The sequence below is a fragment of the Moschus berezovskii genome, chromosome 5, assembly GCF_049115385.1.
Source record: "Moschus berezovskii isolate FMDL1 chromosome 5, NW_MosBer_1.0, whole genome shotgun sequence".
In the NCBI taxonomy this organism is placed as follows: Eukaryota; Metazoa; Chordata; class Mammalia; order Artiodactyla; family Moschidae; genus Moschus; species Moschus berezovskii.
In genome coordinates this window covers 116,659,444-116,680,823 of record NC_142464.1, presented here as the reverse complement: position 1 = coordinate 116,680,823, position 21,380 = coordinate 116,659,444, and positions in this window count along the sequence as shown.

The following is a 21,380-nucleotide window of genomic DNA, read 5'->3' as shown; positions in this document are numbered from 1 at the left end:
AGAACAATCTGTAGATCAATGGAATAGTTAAAAGAGCCCAGAATTAAGTTCACATATAATAAACTGATCTTTTACAAGTTTGCCAAGGATGCACTGTGGGGAAAAGATAGTCTTTTCAACAAATAGCATGGGAGAATTAGATATCTACTCATAAAAGAATGAAATTGGAGCCCTACTTTATCATATACAAAAATAAGCTCAATGGATTAAAAACTTAAGCATGAGATCTGTAACTGTAGAATTCTTTAAAACAACATCAGAGGAAAAGCTTCTTAACATTGGTCTTGTCTATGATTCCTTGGATATGACACCAAAAGCACAAGGAAATAAAGAAAAATTAGACAAGAGGAATTATATCAAACTTAAATCTTTTGCACAGAAGACGGAAAAATCAACAAAACTAAAAGGCAAACTAGAGAATGGGAGAAAGCATTTGCAAGCTAAACATCTGATAAAGGGTTGATTTCCAAAATTTATAGAAGCATGCAGCACAACAGTTGTTGCTTGGGACTGGGAGGAAGGGAAAATTTGAGAGTTTTTAGTGGAAACAAAGTTATTTCTTTGTTAGCTGAATTAAGTTCTCACAAGTGACTGTGCAACAGCATTGCCTACAGTTAACAATATGATATTGTGTGTTTCAAAATTTAACAGGCTAGATATCATTTTAAGCACTGTTACTTCACAAAACTAAAGGACATAAAAGGAAACTTTGAGAGATTTGGATATCTATATCTGTATATAGTTAGAAATAGATACTGATATATAGGGGCTTCCATGGTGGCTCAGTCTATAAATATCCTCCTGCAATATAGGAGACCTGTATTCCATTGCAGGGTTGGGAAGATCCCTTAGAGAAGGAAATGGCAACCCATTCCGGCATTCTTGCCTGAGAAATCCCATGGACAGAGGAGCCTGGTGGGTGACCGTCCATGGGGTCACAAGAGTTGGACATGACTTACTAAGTAAACCACCACTATGCATATGTGTATATATATATGGTGAGAAACTTCTAATGGGAATGCTCCTTTTGTAGCTTGAAAAAGTCTCTCTCTATATACATCTTCTGGATTCAGTTCAGTTCAGTTGCTCAGCGAGTCTCTGTGACCCCATAGACTGCAGGACACCAGGTTTATCTGCCTATCACCGACACCCAGTGCTTGCTCAAACTATTCCACCTAGTCGGTGATGTTATCCAACCATATCATCTTCTGTCATCCCCTTCTCCTCCTACTTTCAAACTTTTCCAGCATCAGGGTCTTTTCTAATGAGTCAGTTTTTCAAATCAGGTGGCCAAATGACTGGAGCTTCAGCTTCAGCATCAATCTTTCTAATGAACATTTAGGACTGATTTCCTTTAGGACTGATGGGTTTGAACCCCTTGTGGTCCAGGAGACTCTCAAGAGTCTTCTCCAACAGCATAGTTCAAAAGCATCAGCTTTCTTTATGGTCCAACTCTCACATCCATACATGACTACCAGAAAAACCACAGCTCTGACTAGATAGACCTTTGTTGGCAAAGTAATATCTCTGCTATTTAATATGCTGACTAGCATATTAAACGTTGGTCATAGCTTTTCTTCCAAGGAGCAAGTGTCTTTTAATTTCATGGCTGCATATCCTGGATTATGGTGATTCTATACTATAGTGGGTGTTTCAGTTCAGTTCAGTTCAGTTCAATTCAGTCGCTAAGTTGTGTCCGACTCTTTGCGACCTCATGAATCACAGCACTCCAGGCCTCCCTGTCCATCACCTACTCCCGGAGTTCACTCAAACTCATGTCCATCGATTCGGTGATGCCATCCAGCCATCTCATTCTCTGTCGTCCCCATCTCCTCCCACCCCCAATCCCTCCCAGCATCAGACTCTTTTCTAGTGAGTCAACTCGTCGCATGAGGTGGCCAAAGTATTGGAGTTTCAGTTTCAGCATCAGCCCTTCCAATGAACACCCAGGATTGATCTCCTTTAGAATGGACTGGTTGGATCTCCTTGAAGTCCAAGGGACTCTCAAGAGTCTTCTCCAGCAACAAAAGCATCAATTCTTCAGCGATCAGCTTTCTTCACAGTCCAACTCTCAGTGGGTGCTTATACATGTCCAAATGCATTAAATGCTACACATTAAATAAGCACACTTCCTGTATATCTCTCACACCTCAATACGTGTGTTAAAACATCAGTTCAGTTCAGTTCAGTCGCTCAGTCATGTCCGATTCTGCGACACCATGAATCACAGCATGCCAGGCCTCCCTGCCTATCACCAACTCCCGGAGTTTACCCAAACTCATGTTCATCGAGTCAGTGATGTCATCCAGCCATCTCACCCTCTGTCGTCCTCTTCTCCTCCTGTCCCCAATCCCTCCCAGCATCAGGGTCTTTTCCAATGAGTCAACTCTTTTCATGAGGTGGCCAAAGTATTGGAGTTTCAGCCTCAGCATCAGTCCTTCCAATGAACACCCAGGACTGATATCCTTTAGGATGGACTGGTTGTATCTCCTTGCAGTCCAAGGGACTCTCAAGTCTTCTCCAGCACCACAGTTCAAAAACATCAATTCTTCGGTGCTCAGCTTTCTTCACAGTCCAACTCTCACATCCATACATGACCACTGGAAAAACTGTAGCCTTGACTAGATGGACATTAGTTGGCAAAGTAATGTCTCTGCTTTTTAATATGCTATCTAGGCTGGTCATAACTTTCTTTCCAAGGGGTAAGTGTCTTTTAATTTCATGGCTGCAATCAGCATCCACAGTGATTTTGGAGGCCCCCAAAACAAAGTCTGACACTGTTTCCACTGTTTACCCATCTATTTCCCATGAAGTGATGGGACACGATGCCATGATCTTAGTTTTCTGAACGTTGAGCTTGAAACCAACTTTTTCACTCTCCTCCTTCACTTACATCAAGTGACTTTTTAGTTCCTCTTCACTTTCTGCCATAAGGGTGTTGTCATCTGTATATCTGAGGTTATTGATATTTCTCCCAGCAATCTTGATTCCAGCTTGTGCTTCTTCCAGCCCAGCGTTCCTCATGATGTACTCTGCATAGAAGTTAAATAAGCAGGGTGACAATATACAACCTTGACGTACTCCTTTTCCTATTTGGAACCAGTCTGTTGTTCCATGTCCAGTTCTAACTGTTGCTTCCTGACCTGCATACAGGTTTCTCAAGAGGCAGGTCAGGTGGTCTGGTATTCCCATCTCTTTCAGAATTTTCCAGTTTATTGTGATCCACACAGTCAAAGGCTTTGGCACTGTCAATAAAGCAGAAATAAATAAAGTGCTAAAACTTAAATAGAGTTAAACACATTCAAATCAAATTTTCATGTTCTAAGCAGTGAATTCGTTTTTTTATACTGCCTTGAGTGCCCTGAACCAGGAGAAAATCTGGCTTTGAGTGTAGAATAATCATCCAGTTCTGTGGTGATCTAATTTTTGCAAACTTTTTCAAGCTAGAAAAGAAGCATGCCCCTTAGAAATTTCTCATCATTTTCACCTGAAAATGTTATAATTTGTTTCTTTAGTAGAAACTAATATGTAGTGAAGACTTCAGCAGGAGCATTGGGAGAAGTGAAAAGAATAAGATGTGGTTCCCACCCTCAAGGCTCTCAACACAACCAGGATAATGAGACAAGTGGTGTATACCTGCATTCCCCAAAGGAAGCACACTCTACAGCTCTGCTCTGCTCCCTGGTCAATGATTCCATAGTAATCATCAAAGCAGTGATCAGCATGGGTAGGCTTTTACAATTGACATATTGCTTCTTTATGCATTGTTTTTTTCTCCTACTAATTGTCTGTATATATTCTGAGAAGGGTGTTCTTTTTCTCATAGTAGATGATTTTTAACAGAATAAGCAGAAAAGGTCAGTCTTCATTCCAATCCCAAAGAAAGGGAATGCCAAAGAATGCTCAAACTACGGCACAATTTCACTCATCTCACACACTAGTAAAGTCATGCTCAAAATTCTCCAAGCCAGGCTTCAGCAATATGTGAACCGTGAACTCCCAGATGTTCAAGCAGGTTTTAGAAAAGGCAGAGGCACCAGAGATCAAATTGCCAACATCTGCTGGATCATGGAGAAAGCAAGAGAGTTCCAGAAAAACATCTATTTCTGCTTCATTGACTATGCCAAAGCCTTTGACTGTGTGGATCACAATCAACTGTGGAACATTCTGAAAGAGATGGGAATACCAGACCACCTGATCTGCCTCTTGAGAAACCTGTGTGCAGGTCAGGAAGCAACAGTTAGAACTGGACATGGAACGACAGACTGGTTCCAAATAGGAAAAGGAGTGCATCAAGGCTGTATACTGTCACCTTGCTTATTTAACTTCTATGCAGAGTACATCATGAGGAACGCTGGGCTGGAAGAAGCACAGGCTGGAATCAAGACTGCTGGGAGAAATATCAATAATCTCAGATATGCAGATGACACTACCCTTATGGCAGAAAGTGAAGAGGAACTCAAAAGCCTCTTGATGAAAGTGAAAGAGGAGAGTGAAAAGGTTGGCTTGAAGCTCAACATTCAGAAAACAAAGATCATGGCATCTGGTCCCATCACTTCATGGGAAATAGATGGAAAAACAGTGGAAACAGTGTCAGACTTTGTTTTTGGGGGGCTCCAAAATCACTGCAGATGCTGATTGCAGCCATGAAATTAAAAGACGCTTACTCCTTGGAAGGAAAGTTATGACCAACCTTGATAATATATTAAAAAGCAGAGACATTACTTTGCCAACAAAGGTCCGTCTAGTCAAGGCAATGGTTTTTCCCGTGGTCATGTATGGATGTGAGAGTTGGACTGTGAAGAAAGTTGATCGCCGAAGAATTGATGCTTTTGAACTGTGGTGTTGGAGAAGACTCTTGAGAGTCCTTTGCACTGCACGGAGATCCAACCAGTCCATTCTAAGGGAGATCGATCCTGGGTGTTCATTGGAGGGACTGATGCTGAAGCTGAAACTCCAATACTTTGGCCACCTCATGCGAAGAATTGACTCACTGGAAAAGACTCTGATGCTGGGAAAGGTTGGGGGCAGGAGGAGAATGGGACGACCGAGAATGAGATGGTTGGATGGCATCACTGACTCTGTGGACATGAGTTTGCGTGAACTCCGGGAGTAGGTGATGGACAGGGAGGCCTGGCGTGCTGTGATTCATGGGGTCGCGGAGAGTCGGACACGACTGAGCAACTGAACTGAACTGAACTAAGTCAAGAGAAGCCTGATGTTTGCCTTCTCTGTTGGCTCTAAAGAATCTGCCTGCAATGCAGGAAACACGGGTTTGATATGTGGGTCAGGAAGATTCCCTGGAGTAGACAATGGGTACCCACTCCAGGTTCCTTGCCTGTAGAATTCCATGGACATAGGAGCCCAGTGGGTTATAGTCCATGGGGTTGCATAGAGTTGGACATGACTGAGTGACTAACACTTTCACTTAAGTCAAGAGAAAAGAATTCTGGGTTTTAAAATTGGTTAAAAAATAGCAGTAGTTTGAGAAGGGAGACTTTCTGGCTATTATTTCATTCATATTAATTTATAAACCAGCTAGTTGCTTATCATCTATGCATCTGTAATCATCACTATTACTAAACCTTGTGTGAGTAAGATGAGGGTTTCTGTGAGAAGAATGACAGTTTTTACTTAAGTGTGAGGTGAAGGGATGCTGTGATACATAGAAGACACAAAATGCTTGCAGTTTTCTGCAGAGATAACTGCATCCAAAACTTTTTCTTGAGTTTGACCTTTGGAACCATAGCACTCAAGTTTTTAAATCAATATGTATTCTCCAAATGAGGGAGATCAGTTTTGTTTTGTTTTGTTTTAACGTGAATGCTACTTTTTTTTTCAGTCCAAAATGATATTATCTTTTTCAAGGTAAGAATTTCCTCCAGAAATATTTTAGAAGGTCCCAGTGGATTAAAGTTTTGAAATGATGTTATGTTCAAAGGGGTAGCTTCTGGCCAACTTTCATGCATTCATCTCAATGTGCACCTCATCATTAAATGTTTCTTCCAATATTTTTCATCAGCAAATTCAAAAAGAAATATCAGGGTTATGAATCAGCTGAATCTTATCTGTGCTTTCATTCTGGTGGTGATTAAACATTTATCTTTTTTGTAGATACCACCATTATTCATCTAGAGTATGTCAATTTCATCAAACCATATTCACTTCAGATAAATCTAATTAGAGTTGAAATGTATTCTTTTCATCCAAATGTTTCTATATCACTTTGTCTTCTTTCTCTGATTCAGTTCAGTTCAGTTCAGCCGCTCAGTCATGTCCGACTCTTTGCGACCCCATGAATCACAGCACGCCAGGCCTCCCTGTCCATCACCAACTACTGGAGTTCACTCAAACTCACCTCCATTGAGTCGGTGATGCCATCCAGCCATCTCATTCTCGGTCGTCCCCGTCTCCTCCTGCCCCCAACTCCTCCCAGCATCAGACTCTTTTCCAGTGAGTCAACTCATCACATGAGGTGGCCAAAGTATTGCAGTTTCAGCTTTAGCATCAGTCCTTCCAATGAACACCCAGGATTGATCTCCTTTAGAATGGACTGGTTGGATCTCCTTGCAGTCCAAGGGACTCTCAAGAGTCTTCTCCAGCACCACAGTTCAAAAGCATCCATTCTTCGGCGATCAGCTTTCTTCACAGTCCAACTCTCACATCCATACGTGACCACGGGAAAAACCGTAGCCTTGATTACCCTGCAGTCTTCTCTTACTTTCTTCATATCGGCAATAACAATCATGTGCAGTGTTCTTTCTTCACATACACACGCTGTGCCTGGTTTTCTTCTCATGCTTCATATTGTTTCAAGTTTTCTCCTAACTTATTTTGTTGATTTTCTTAAGTAAACAATAATAGAATTCAAACCCAGTTGAACCGAAATGTTAGAGAAATAGAATTTTTTCCCAAAGGCCCAAATATTTGTCACAAGCTTCATGATTAGAAGATTAATGAGGGTAAGCATTTTCAAGTAGTAACATTTATAAAGCAATTTACATCTTCACGTATATTATCTCATTGACTTCTGTTAAGGTAGGAAGAACAAATGGTGTTTTAAATTAAGAGATTTGATGTTTTATAAATGAAGGATTTAAATTATAAGTGAAGAGATGGGATGTAAAGATCTTGTAAATTCTATTCCTAAAATTAGACAGATAGGAAATTGCCAAGCCAAATCTGCACTCACATCTTTGTGATTTATAGACTGTGCAATATTTCCACCACATTTTGGTGTTTTACCTCTACAGAAAGAAGTCTCTTTTTAAATAAATGTGCGAGACAGCTTTGTCCACTGCTTACTGATGAGACATATCTTGCTCTGTGTTGTTCATGTAATGGCTGGCCACCTTTTCGGAGGTGTTAGCACATTTCGGGAAGCAGGCTTCCACTAGAAGCTATATGTTTTTCATGCCAGAATACTGGATAAGAGAGGGTGACAATTTTTGCCCATTTGCTTTTTAGACATCTGAAACATTAGCTGATGTAGCTGAGCTTCCCTGATAGCTCAGTTGATAAAGAATCCACCTGCAATGCTGGAGATCTGGATTCAGTCTCTGGGTTTGGAAGATCCCCTGGAGAAGGGCAAGGTTTACCCACTCCAGTAATCTGGACTAGAGAATCCCTTGGACTGTATAGTCCATAGGATCACAATGAGTCGGACACAACTGAGTGACTTTCACTTCATTTCAATACATTAGCTTCCTTTCTCACAACTTTTGCCCAAGACCTGGTATATAATTGTGTTTTTTTGCTATTTGTTCTAGGCACACCTCAAATTCAGGTAAAAGTGACCTTTGGTATTTTGCCTATACGTACTTATGTACTTATTCATGTTGCTTATGTGAGTAGAGTCTAATTTATGGAACTATACCCCAAAGTCCTCCTTGAAGAAAGTGAGCTCCTGAATACTTTGCAACATTGACTGTTCCATGTGTCTATAATAAAGAAAAGTGAAGTGCTGCACAAGAAATGAGAAGAGTTTTATTCATTTCTATGAACATGATCTATGACTTTACAATGCAAGGCGTTCCAAAAACAAATGCTAATTTACATGAGTCTTTTATTATTTATTGGATTTTTTTCTTTGACTTTATTTGATCTTTGCACTTTGTTCTACTCATTATAAGAAATGAAATCCTCTGTCTTTTTCTTTCTGTGTAAACATCATAAATTATTCAAAACATCTCAGTGCCAGTTAAGCATATTGGGGAAAAATAAAGTGATGCCTATTTCTGTTTTATTTGCTCTATAGGTCACATAGGTGGGTCATCCTAGAGGGAAGAGTTAACTTTTAAATTAGTAAGATTTTATACATGTCATAATACTTTTTTTTTCCATTTACATGTTGAAATAAAGTCATAAAAATGAAAAGTAAAACAAAATAGGTCACACAAGAGAGTTACAAGGAGACATAGAATCAAATTAGCTAAATTTTATTTGGCTTCCCTGAGAGCTCAGTTGGTCAAAAATCAGCCTGCAATGCAGGAAACCCTGATTCTATTCCTGGGTCAGGAAGATCCCCTGGAGAAGGGATAGTCTACCCACTTCAGTATTCTTGGGTTTCCCTTGTGGCTCAGCTGGGAAATAATACACTTACAATGTGGGAGACCTGGGTTCAATCCCTGGGTCAGGAAGATCCCCTGGAGAATGGATAGGCTATCCACTCCAGTATTCTGGCCTGGAGAATTCCATGGACTGTACGGTCCATGGGGTGGCAAAGAGTCGGATACGACTGAGCGACTTTCAATTCACTTCACTACATGTGCATGTGTGCTAAGTTGCTTCAGTGTGTCCGACTCAGCGATCCTATGGACTGTAGCCTGCCAGGCTCCTCTGTCCATGGAATTCTCCAGGCGTAAATACTGGAGTATGTAGACATGCCCTTCTCCAAGGGATCTTCCCTACCCAGGGATTGAACCCACATCTCCTGCATCACAGGCAGATTCTTTGCTGCTGAACCATCGAGGAAACCCAAATGACACTATATATAAGAATTAAATATGACTAGAAATAAAGTCGGAAGTCAAAAATAAAAATATTCTTCTTTTTGTTGTTCAGTCATGTCCTACTCTTTGCAACCCCATGAACTGCAGCACACCAGGTATCCCTGTCCTTCACTATCTCCTGGAGTTTGCTAAGATTTATGTCCCCTGAGTCGATGATGCTATCTAACTATATCGTGCTGGGCTTCTCTCTTCTCATTTTGCCTTCCATATTTCCCAATATCAGGGTCTTTTCCAATGAGCCAGCTATTCGGATCAGATGGCCAAAGTATTAGAGTTTCAACTTCAACATCAGTCTTTCCAATGAATATTTGGGTTGATTTCCTTTAGGATTGACTGGTTTGATCTTCTTGCTGTCCAAGGGACTCTCAAGAGTCCTTTCCAGCACCACAATTTGAAGGCATCAATTATTTGGCTCTCAGCCTTCTTTATGGTCCAGCTCTCACATCCATACATGACTATTGGAAAAACCATAGCTTTGACTATATGGAGTTCTGTTGGCAAAGTGATGTCTTTGCTTTTTAATAAGCTGTTTAGGTTTACCATATATTTCCTTCCTAGGAGCAAGCGTCTTTTAATTCCATGGCATCAGTCACTATCCACAGTGATTTTGGAGCCCAAGAAAATGAAATCTGTCACTGCTTCCACATTTTCCCTGTCTATTTGCCATAAAAATATTCTTTAGTACATGGTAAGTCCAACAGCATTTTGTTGTAAATTATTCACTCACTCATTCATTCATGTAAAATATTTATAGAATGTGACTCTATATGAAGTAATGTGTTAGAACTAGGAATTCAGAATAAAAGATTCTTACCCCAAAAGATTTTACCGTTAATGATTAGAGTAATTTGTTTGCAAATAATAGAACTGGGTAAAGATTGTAAGGGATATGTAAATAAATGACTAATGAATTAAAAAAAAAACACTAAAAAATCTCATCTCATTAAAGGCATTAAGGAAGGTTTGATGGAGAAAGCATTCAAGTACAATGGAAAAGAATGGACACCTATCCATTGAGGAGACAGAGCTGTTTCTGATCCCTTACTGGCGCATCTCTAGGCTGGTACGCCATTGCCAACGTTGTGAGTTGTGCTTAAAAGTGAGCCTATTCATCAAGAAGGCAAATGTTAGCAAAAGACACTGCAATGCATGTAAACCATGTCAAGTCAGCTTGAGAAGCCATAATAAATGACCCAGAGGGAGGGTAAGAGGAGGAGGGAGGTGGGAGGGGGGTTCAGGAAGGGGAACTCATGTACACCTGGGGCTGATTCATGTCAATGTATGGCAAAACCAACCAATATAATATTGTAAAATAATTAACCTCCAGTAAAACATTTTTTAAAAAATGAAAAAGATAGTAGATTAAGGAAAAAAAAAAAAAACAAGCTGACAACTGAACTTTGAACGAAAACAAAAAATAGACTTTTCATTATTTAGAGAAGAATTTACAAGCAAAGATGTTATGTCGTTAGCTTAGCTGGGATACACAAAGCTTCTGCTTATTGCTTACTGGTCTAGAAATGACTGGGGAGGGTGGTCTTATTTAATTTGCATGGGGTACTGCTACTGCTACTGCTAAGTCACTTCAGTCGTGTCCGACTCTGTGTGACGCCATAGACGGAAGCCCACCAGGCTCCCCCGTCCCTGGGATTCTCCAGGCAAGAACACTGGAGTGGGTTGCCATTTCCTTCTCCAATGTGTGAAAGTGAAAGTGAAGTCGCTCAGTAGTGTCCGACCCTTAGCGACCCCATGGACTGCAGCCCACCAGGCTCCTCCGTCCATGGGATTCTCCAGGCAAGAGTACTGGAGTGGCTTGCCATTGCCTTCTCCCTTGCATGGGGTAGATAGTATCTAAAAATACAGAACATTCTAATCAATTTCCAGTAATGACCCTTATACTGTGACAGTGTGTGCATGCACTGTATCTCCTTTCCTCATCTGCATGAAGGTTTCTGGGTGTCATTTACATTTGTTAAAAGGAAACTCCTAAAGTTATTACAAGCCCTTACCCTTCATTGTGTTCTTTTGCAAGAATGACTTCGAAATAGCTTCCTTCATCCATTGTTAAGAAGTACAACATGAAAATAAAAGGAGAAAAAAAGATAAAAGCAGCTGGATTTTGAACACTACGATTCTTAGTCTAGAATTTTTCACTGCCTGTCATGGGAAACGCTGAAATTTAGCTAAAACAAATGTTGACCAAGCACCTAGTAGTTAATATACAGAGTGATTTGTTACATTAAGATGGTGAAATAAGATGGTCTTTGTCCTGGAAGCTCATCAGAAAGACTGACCAGGGGTTGACCCCCCAACTAAATGAAAAGTGTAAACACAGGCAAAGACAAGGAAAGATGTCATCAAGGTTCAGCATTAATAGGAGCTAACAAACATACTAGCTGCAAAACCTAGAGTTAAAATGTTGAGACTTGTATAGTCTGAAATGTTTTCACACATATGATTTTTTTTCTTTCTTTTGCTGTTGTGTCAAAGACAAAATGGTGCTTGCCAAGGGCATTTGCCATCTGCCTCTGTGAGGATTGAATCTGTGCTGCTTCTGCTGTGGATCTTTAATGTGCCCCGAAGGGAGTTCAGGGTGGAGAATGAGACAATCTGTGCTCCAGAAAAACTGGTAGGACAGGTCTTTAGATAGGTAGATATTTTCAGGAACTGCTTTCATGATCCAAATCCTTGCATCTAAATTGCTTCATGGTGGCATCAGCTCTTTCCGACTAGCAGAAAAGATTTTGTAAGGTAAGTGCTTGATTTCGTGAACTCCCCCTTCACCAAAATCGCATATAGTAAACCACCCCCCGCACCCCGCAGCCTCTTTGGAGCAGTTTCTCAGACCCATCTGAGGTGCTCTCTCCTTGAATGCAGTCATTTTACCCCAAAAAACTTTACTTGCAACTCTCACATTGTACATCCTCTTTAAGTCGACAGTGGCCTCGTTTAAAGACTCAGGGATGAATCCATGGATACCTTTGCATATGTAAATGGATCTGTCCTACTTTATTCATATAGTTATTTTGTCACTCAGTGATTTCAGTAAATAATTACTAAGAACCAACCATAAGATTAAATGGGTTCTATATGTATGGGTAAAATGGTGGACATGGGTTCTACTTTCTGGAATTATGATAATAGGGAATACAAATATTGAAATAAGGGTACCAGTGAGATGTTCATTATGAAAAGAGAATGCAGTATACTAAGAAACATCATTTTAGAAGCATATAATCTAGTCTAACACTGGAAACGTAGTGATTTTCCTTAACTCTGTCAAAATAATGATGTATAATACAGAGAGACTTCACTTTAAACATCTTGACTTTGTAGAGAAAGGGCTTCAAGAACTTCATTAGTTTAAAACTTTCCACATTTTGTTACATTTTCAGCCTCGTATTTTGCTTCTTAATTACCACTATTTAAATGGCCTTTCAAGATAGGCTGTAAATTAAAATTGATCCACTGTCAGCATTCTCCAACTGTTGGCAGCGAACTATTGATACAGATGAAATTCCAGTTGCGTAGTGTCTTTCTGAGAAGACAAAAATGTAATAAAATAAGCCGACTTTGCAGCTTTGCTCAAAAGGCAAAATGTGATTTTCTCCAGTGGGAGAACTTAAATATAAATAACTAGCCACGTTTGGAAAATGCAAATAAATGTTATGAAAAAGGAACCAGAGTTTATATCTTTATACCCTTCACAAATGCCTATGTAATCTTTTTCTCATATCTGAAAAACAATCCTCCTTTTGAAATAAAGCTTAAGAGTATATTGACAAAACTATATATTTTAGAGTTAGATCTGAATTGAAATCTTGTGATTTACAAGTTGTGTGATTTAGAGAAAAAAAAATCAAACACTCATACCTCAATTTATTCATCTACAAAATGTAAGTTAATAACTGCCCTAGAGTTATAATAATTAAATGAGAAAATACAGGGAATGCCAACAGAATATTCAATATAGTGCCTGATACAATAAAAAAGGATGTCAAGGAAGATAATGTTATCATATATGAAGGGAGTGGTCAAATACCATAGGCTATTTCTAGGAAGCTGTCCAAATGTATTTATTTTGAGATGCCCTCCTTCAGCCTCAAAATTTGATGACACTGACCAGAGATGGCTAAATGTTGCTAAGAACCAACTCATCACCACACAAAAGCAATCATACTCACCAAAATACAATTTATAGTATGACCAGACTTCTGACCTCTTCTCTATCTGTATGGTCAGAGACATGATTTTACCAGTAGTCATGTATGGATGTGAGAGCTGGACCATAAAGAGGGATGAGGCTGAAGAAGTGATGCTTTTGAGTTGTGGTGCTGGAGGAAAAACTCTTGAGAATCCTTTGGACTACAAGGAGGTGAAACTGGTCAATCCTAAAGGAAATCAATCCTGAATATTCATTGAAAGGGCTAATGCAGTAGCTCCAAAGCTTTGGCCACCTGATGTGAAGAGCTGACTCATTGAAAAAGACCCCTTTTCCAATGAAAAAAGACTCAGGAAAGATTGAGGGCAGGAGGTGGAGGGTGTGACAAAGGATGAGATGGTTGGATGGTATCACCAACACAACGGACATGAGTTTGGGTAAACTCCTGGGGGTAGTGAAGGACAGAAGCCTGACATGCTGCAGTCCATGGGGAGCAAAGAGTTGAACACGACTTAGCGAGTGAAGAACTGCCACCACAGCAGCTACTTTCTGGGATTTTTCACAGCAGCTGTCATCATATCTAAGGTAAGTTATGAGACAGGAATTAGAATTCTAGACTAATCATTAACTTAAACCTCTGGCTTCCCCTTTTGAAGAGGTGGTGCCTTTCCACTTAGATGATGAGTGAATTGTGCAGTTATCCATAGTGTTACACATCCTTCATAAAAGTGCCTGGAAATTAGCAGATGCCTGGATGGGAGGATTCACTTTGCCTACCAGAAGAAGAACATACCAAAGATCCTGTTTTTTAGTTTCTGCTTTTCCTAAGAGCTATCTTAATCTTAATTTTCCAGCCACAAAAGTGCTAACTTTGAAGAAAATAAGCTAGTACTGCAACCTAGCTTACAGTACTAGGAAAGGGTTAATTTTAACTCCATGCTAAATCTGTTCCTCTGGTTTTAATGCTTGTTTTACTGCTTTTGTTATTATAAGCATAGATAAGCCCTGCCTCAGGGAATCCTGCAACCCTCTGCTTGACTGTTAAACTGAAGAGTCTCTGTGCATAACTCTGTTCACCTGTAGATTGCAGTGAAGAAACAAATAATTAACACATGCTTCTGCCTGAGACTTGCCATTCTAGGAGGTATTTGCAAGAATTAAATAACTTTTTAATTTGTTTCCCCACCTCCCCCTATCTATGATCTGTAAAATAACCAGACATCCAGGTTTAGACAAGATGGTTACTTTGAGACATTTGTCTGCCATCTTTTCAGTCAACTAGCTCTTTGAAAAGTCATAGTCCAATAAAATCAGTACCTTGTCTCCACATTTATTGGCCTATCATGCAGCAAGCAGAGCGAGCTTGTATTTACTAAGATTATCCCTTTTACAGTCCATGCATATGCTTGAAACATTTTTCTGTTTGGAGATAGTTGGTTTGATGTCCCTTTAGCATTCAGATTTTTGTGCACATATCATCTTTAGAGTAGACTTATTAAACTGGAAGAACCTACACACTCTCCTAAGTATCTTGTGTTATTCTATTGCCATGTTTTTTTTTTCTCCAATAACCTGTCATTAACTGAAATCATATTATCCATTTATTAGATGATTGATTCCTTCCTTCTTTATCCCAGTGTACAGTCTTTAAATATAGTCTTTCTTTCTTATGACTAAATCCCATCACATAGGATGATGTTTAGAGAGTTAATTCTTAAATTCTAAGGTAAGCTGAAAAGGAGTCCCGGCAGCTCAAGGAGGAAGGAGCCCAGGGCTCTCAAGGAGGAGAAAGGGATCTGGGGCCCTCAAGGGGGAGAAAATGGATAAACATTTTTTTTTTCCTCATTCCTTCATCTTAGTCACATGAGAAGCTTTTTCTTAAACTCTGAGTTGTTATGACAACAAAGATTAAGACTAACTTTCCTTAAGCCCAGTTCAGTTCAGTTCAGTCGCTCAGTCTTGTCTGACTCTTTGTGACGCCGTGAATCCCAGTACGCCAACCTCCCTGTCCATCACCAACTCCCAGAGTCTACCCAAATCCATGTCCATCGACTTGGTGATGCCATCAAGCCATCTCATCCTCTGTAGTCCCCTTCTCCTCCTGCCCCCAATCCTTCCCAACATTAGGGTCTTTTCCAGTGACTCAACTCTTCACATCAGGTGGTCAAAGTATTGGAGTTTCAGCTTCAACATCAGTCCTTCCAATGAAGATCCAGGACTAATCTCCTTTAGGATGAACTGGTTGGATCTCCTTGCAGTCCAAGGGACTCTCAAGAGTCTTCTCCAACACCACAGTTCAAAAGCATCAATTCTTCGGTGATCAGCTTTCTTCACAGTCCAACTCTCATATCCATACATGACCATGGGAAAAACCATAGTTTGACTAGACGGACCTTTGTTGGCAAAGTAATGTCTTTGCTTTCTAATATACTATCTAGGTTGGTCATAACTTTCTTTTAATTTCATGGCTGCAATCACCATCTGCAGTGATTTTGGAGCCCCCAAAAATAAAGTCTGACACTGTTTCCACTGTTTCCCCATCTATTTGCCATGAAGTGATGGGACCAGATGCCATGATCTTCGTTTTCTGAATGTTGAGCTTCAAGCCAACTTTTTAACCCTCCTCCTTCACTTTCATCAAGAGGCTTTTTCGTTCCTCTTCACTTTCTGCCATAAGGGTGGTGTCATCTGCATATCTGAGATTATTGATATTTCTCCCAGCAATCTTCATTCCAGCTTGTGCTTCTTCTAGCCCAGCGTTCCTCATGATGTGCTCTGCATATAAGTTAAATAAGCAGGATGACAATATACAGCCTTGAGGTATTGCTTTTCCTATTTGGAACCAGTCTGTTGTTCCATGTCCAGCTGTATTGCTCAATGATTATACAACAAAACAATTCATCCTGCTCAAAAGTATGTCTTTCCTTAAGCTCTATTCTAATGATTCTATGGAAGTGATCAGACAGGAGATGGCAAGAGTGAACATCAACGTTTTAGGAATCAGTGAACTAAAATGGACTGGAATGGGTGAATTTTACTCAGATGACCATTATATCTACTCCTGTCAGCAAGAATCCCTTAGAAAAAAATGGAGTAGCCATTATAGTCAACAAAAGAGTCCAAAATGCAGTAAATGGATGCAATCTCAAAAACGTCAGAATGATCTCTGTACGTTTCCAAGGCAAACCACTCAATATCACAGTAATCCAAGTCTATGCCCCAACCAGCAATGCTGAAGAAGCTGAATTTGAATGGTTCTCACTGGAAAAGAGTCTGATGCTAGGAAGGAATGGGGGTGGGAGGAGACGGGGACGACAGAGAATGAGATGGCTGGATGGCATCACCGACTCGATGGACATAAGTTTGAGTGAACTCCGGGAGTTGGTGATGGACAGGGAGGACTGGCATGCTGTGATTCATGGGGTTGCAAAGAGTCGGACATGACTGAGTGACTGAACTGAACTGAACTGAACTGAAGGAAGACCTACAAGACCTTCTAGAACTAACAACCAAAAAAGATGTCCTTTTCATTACAGGGGACTGGAATGCAAAAGTAGGAAGTCAAGAAACACCTGGAGTAACAGGCAAATTTGGCCTTGGAATACAGAATGAAACAGGACAAAGGCTAATAGAGTTTTGCCAAGAGAATGCACTGGTCACAGCAAATACCCTCATCCAACAATACAAGAGAAGAACTCTACACATGGACATTACAAGATGGTCAACACCAAAGTCAGATTGATTATACTCTTACAGCCAAAGTTAGAGAAGCTCTATACAGTCAGCAAAAACAAGACTGGGAGCTGGCTATGGCTCAGATCATGAACTTCTTATTGCCAAATTCAGACTGAAACTGAAGAAAATGGAGAAAACCACTAGACCATTCAGGTATGACCTAAATCAAATCCCTTATGATTATGCAGTGGAAGTGACAAATAGATCCAAGGGATTAGATCTGATTAACAAGGTGCCTGAAGAACTATGGACAGAATTTCAAGACATTGTACAGGAGGGAGTGATCAAGACCATCCCTAAGAAAATGAAATGCAAAAGGGAAAAATGGTTGTCTGAAGAGGCCTTACAAATAACTGAGAAAAAAGAGAAGCGAAAGGCAAAGGAGAAAAGGAAAGATATATCCATGTGAACACAGAATTTATAGCACAGAGATAAGGAAACCTTCCTCAGTGATAAATGTAAAAAAATAGAGGAAAACAATAAAATGGGAAAGGCTAGAGATCTCTTCAAGAAAATTAAAGATACCAAGGGAACATTTCATGCAAAGATGGGCACAATAAAGGATAGAAATTATATGGACCTAACAGAAGCAAAAGATACTAAGAAGAGGTGGCAAGAATACACAGAAGAACTGTACAAAAAAGATATTCACAACCCAGATAATCACGATGGTGTGATCACTCACCTGGAGGCAGACATCCTGGAATGTGAAGTCAAGTTGGCCTTAGGAAGCATCACTATGAGCAAAGCTAGTGAAGGTGATGGAATTTCAGTTGAACTATTTCAAATCCTAAAAGATGATGCCTTGAAAGTGCAATACTCAATATACCAGCAAATTAGGAAAACTCATCAATGGCCACAGGACTGGAAAAGGTCAGTTTTCATTCCAATCCCAAATAAAGGCAATGCCAAAGGAAATGTCAATGTTCAAGCTATAGCACAATTGCACTCATCTCACACACTAGCAAAGTAATGGTCAAAATTCTCCAAGCCAGTCTTCTACAGTACATGAACTGTGAACTTCCAAATGTCCAAGCTGGATTTAGAAAAGACAGAGTAACCAGAGACCAAATTGTCAACATCCTTTGGATCATCAAAAAAGCCAACAGAGTTCCAGGAAAACAACGACTTCTGCTTTATTGATTATACCAAAGCCTTTGTCTGTGTGTATCAAAACAAACTGTGGAAAAATTCTTCAAGAGATCAGAATACCAGTCCACTTCATCTGCCTCTGTAGAAATCTATATGCAGGTCAAGAAGAAACAGTTAGAAACTGGACATGGAACAACAGACTGGTTCCAAATTTGGAAAGGAGTACATCAAGCCTGTATATTGTCACTCTGCTTATTTAACTTATGTGCAGAGTACATCATGTGAAATGCCAGGCTGGATGAAGCACAAGCTGGAATCAAGATTGCTGGGAGAAATATCAATCACCTCAGATATGCAGATGACACCACCCTTATGGCAGAAAGCAAAGAACTAAAGAACCTCTTGATGAAAGTGAAAAAGGAGAGTGAAAAAGTTGGCTTAAAATCATGGCATCCGGTTGCATCACTTCATGGCAAATAGATGGGGAAATAATGGAAACAGTGACAGACTTTGTTTTGGGGGGCTCCTAAATCACTGCAATACTTTGGCCACCTCACGCAACGAGTTGACTCACTGGAAAAGACTCTGATGCTGGGAAAGATTGGGGGCGGGAGGAGAAGGGGACGACAGAGAATGAGATGGCTGGATGGCATCACCGACTCTGTGGACATGAGTTTGAGTGACCTCCGGGAGTTGGTGATGGACAGGGAGGCCTGGCGTGCTGTGATTCATGGGGTCGCAAAGAGTCGGACACGACTGAGCGAATGAATCGAACTGAACTGAACTGAAATCACTGCAGATGCTGATTGCAGCCAGGAAATTAAAAGATGCTTGCCTATTAAAAAGCAGAGACATTACTTTGCCAACCAAGGTCCGTCTAGTCAAGGCTATGGTTTTTCCAGTGATCATGTATGGATGTGAGAGTTGGACTTTGAAGAAAGCTGATCGCTGAAGAATTGATGCTTTTGAACTGTGGTGCTGGAGAAGACTCTTGAGAGTCCCTTGGACTGCAAGGAGATCCAACCAGTCCATTCTAGAGGAGATCAATCCTGGGTGTTCATTGGAAGGACTGATGCTAAAGCTGAAACTGCAATACTTTGGCCACCTCATGCGACGAGTTGACTCACTGGAAAAGAGTCTGATGCTGGGAGGGACGGGGGTGGGAGGAGACAGGGACGACAGAGAATGAGATGGCTGGATGGCGTCAGCGACTCAATGGACATGAGTTTGAGTGAACTCCGGGAGTTGGTGATGGACAGGAAGGCCTGGCGTGCTGTGATTCATGGGGTTGCAAAGAGTCGGACACGACTGAGCGACTGAACTGAATTGAACTGAACTGAAATCACTGCAGATGGTGACTGCAGCCATGAAATTAAAAGATTCTTGCACCTTGGAAGAAATGCTTTGACCAACCTTGAAAGCATATTCAAAAGCAGAGACAGTATTTTGATGACTAAATTTCGTCTCGTCAAAACTTTTTCTTTTTTTCCCCAGTAGTCATGTATGGATGTGTGAGTTGGATTATAAACAAAGCTGAGCACCAAAGAACTGATGCTATTGAACCGTGGTGTTGGAGAAGACTCTATTTATTTTCTTTTTTCTTTTTTTTAAATTGGAGGCTAATTACCTTACAATATTATATTGATTGGTTTTGCCATACATTGACATGAATCGCACCGAGTGTACATGTGTTCCCTTTCTTGAACCCCCCTCCCATGTCCCTCCTCCCCTTATCCTCCCTCTGGGTCATCCCCATGCACCAGCCGCAAGCATCCTGTATCATGCATCGAACCTGGACTGGTGATTTGTTTCACATGAGAAGACTCTTTAAAACCCCTGGGACTGCAAGGAGATCCAAGCCATCAATCCTATATGAAATCTGTCTTGAATATTCATTGGAAGGACTGATGCTGAAGCTGAAACGCCAATACTTTGGCCACCTGATGCGAAGAGCTAAATCATTGGAAAAGACCCTGATGCTGGGAAAGATTTAAGGTAGGAGGAGAAGAGAACAGCAGAAGGATGAGATGGTTGGATGGCATCACCGACTCAATGGACATGCGTTTGAGTAAGCTTTAGGATCAGTTACGGACAGGAAAACCTGGCGTGCTGCAGTCCATGGGGTCACAAAGAGTCAGACAGGACTGAGCGACTGAACTGAACAGAACTGAATGATTCTATGACAATGATGTATCTTGCTCGAGGGCATGTTTCTCCTTCTTAATAAGAAACTTTTGACTAATCTTGCTATCTTATGATATATGTTGTGGGAGTGGGTCTGGTAAAAGTATGTAAGGTCTTGATAAGACTTGATAAGAGCATCTCCCTGTCCCCTTTTCATTGTAATAAAACTCTGCTATACAAAAATTCTGAGTGATCAAGCTTGGGCTGGAAGGTAAATATTTTTCTTCAGAGATTGTGAATACGACATCGTTCACTGTAAGCTGCTGCTGCTAAGTCACTTCAGTCGTGTCCGACTCCGTGTGACCCCATAGACAGAAGCCCACCAGGCTCCCCCGTCCCTGGGATTCTCCAGGCAAGAACACTGGAGTGGGTTGCATTTCCTTCTCCAAAGTGTGAAAGTGAAAAGTGAAAGTGAAGTCGCTCAGTCGTGTCCGACCCTTAGTGACCCCACGGACTGCAGCCACCAGGCTCCTCCATCCATGGGATTTTCTAGGCAAGAGTACTGGAGTGGCTTGCCATTGCCACCAATGCCTAAAATATATCTAGCCTACAATAAACACTGACCTGACAAATTTATCATTATGGGAGGACATATCATATCTTGATGCTGAGAAAGATTGAAAGCAAAAGGGGAAGAGAGTGGCAGAGGATGAGATAGTTCGATGGCATCACTGATTTAATGGACATGAACTTGGGCAATCTCTGGAAGAAAGTTAGGGACAGGGAGGCCTGGTGTGCTGTAGTCCATGGGATTGTGAAGCGTTGGGCACAACTTAGTGACTGAACAACAACACCACCTATATCCATCTAAGAACCTTATTGCCAAAGATTGAATGAAGTCCATGTTCAGCTAGGAGCATCATTCTTCTTGAAGTCTGGCCATGTCTATAAATTTCACTACTTCTATCATCTTTCAAATTAGTCTTCTGAGCCTGGGCTAGCTCAGCAATAAGTGAAGAAGTAGATTTGTGTATTGTCCCAATCTTAAGTATATTTTATTTCTATTGGGAAACAGTCTAAACATGAAGCCAAATGCTCTTATTAGATTTTCTTTTCTTTTTTTTTGTATCATATGACCAGAAGCAGTATGGCTGTCTAGAAGTCATCTAGACAGGTATGATTTGTTGTAAAGAAAGGAGGAGGACAAAGGTCAGAAATTGAGAATTTCAGTACTACTGAGTTCATATAAAAATCAT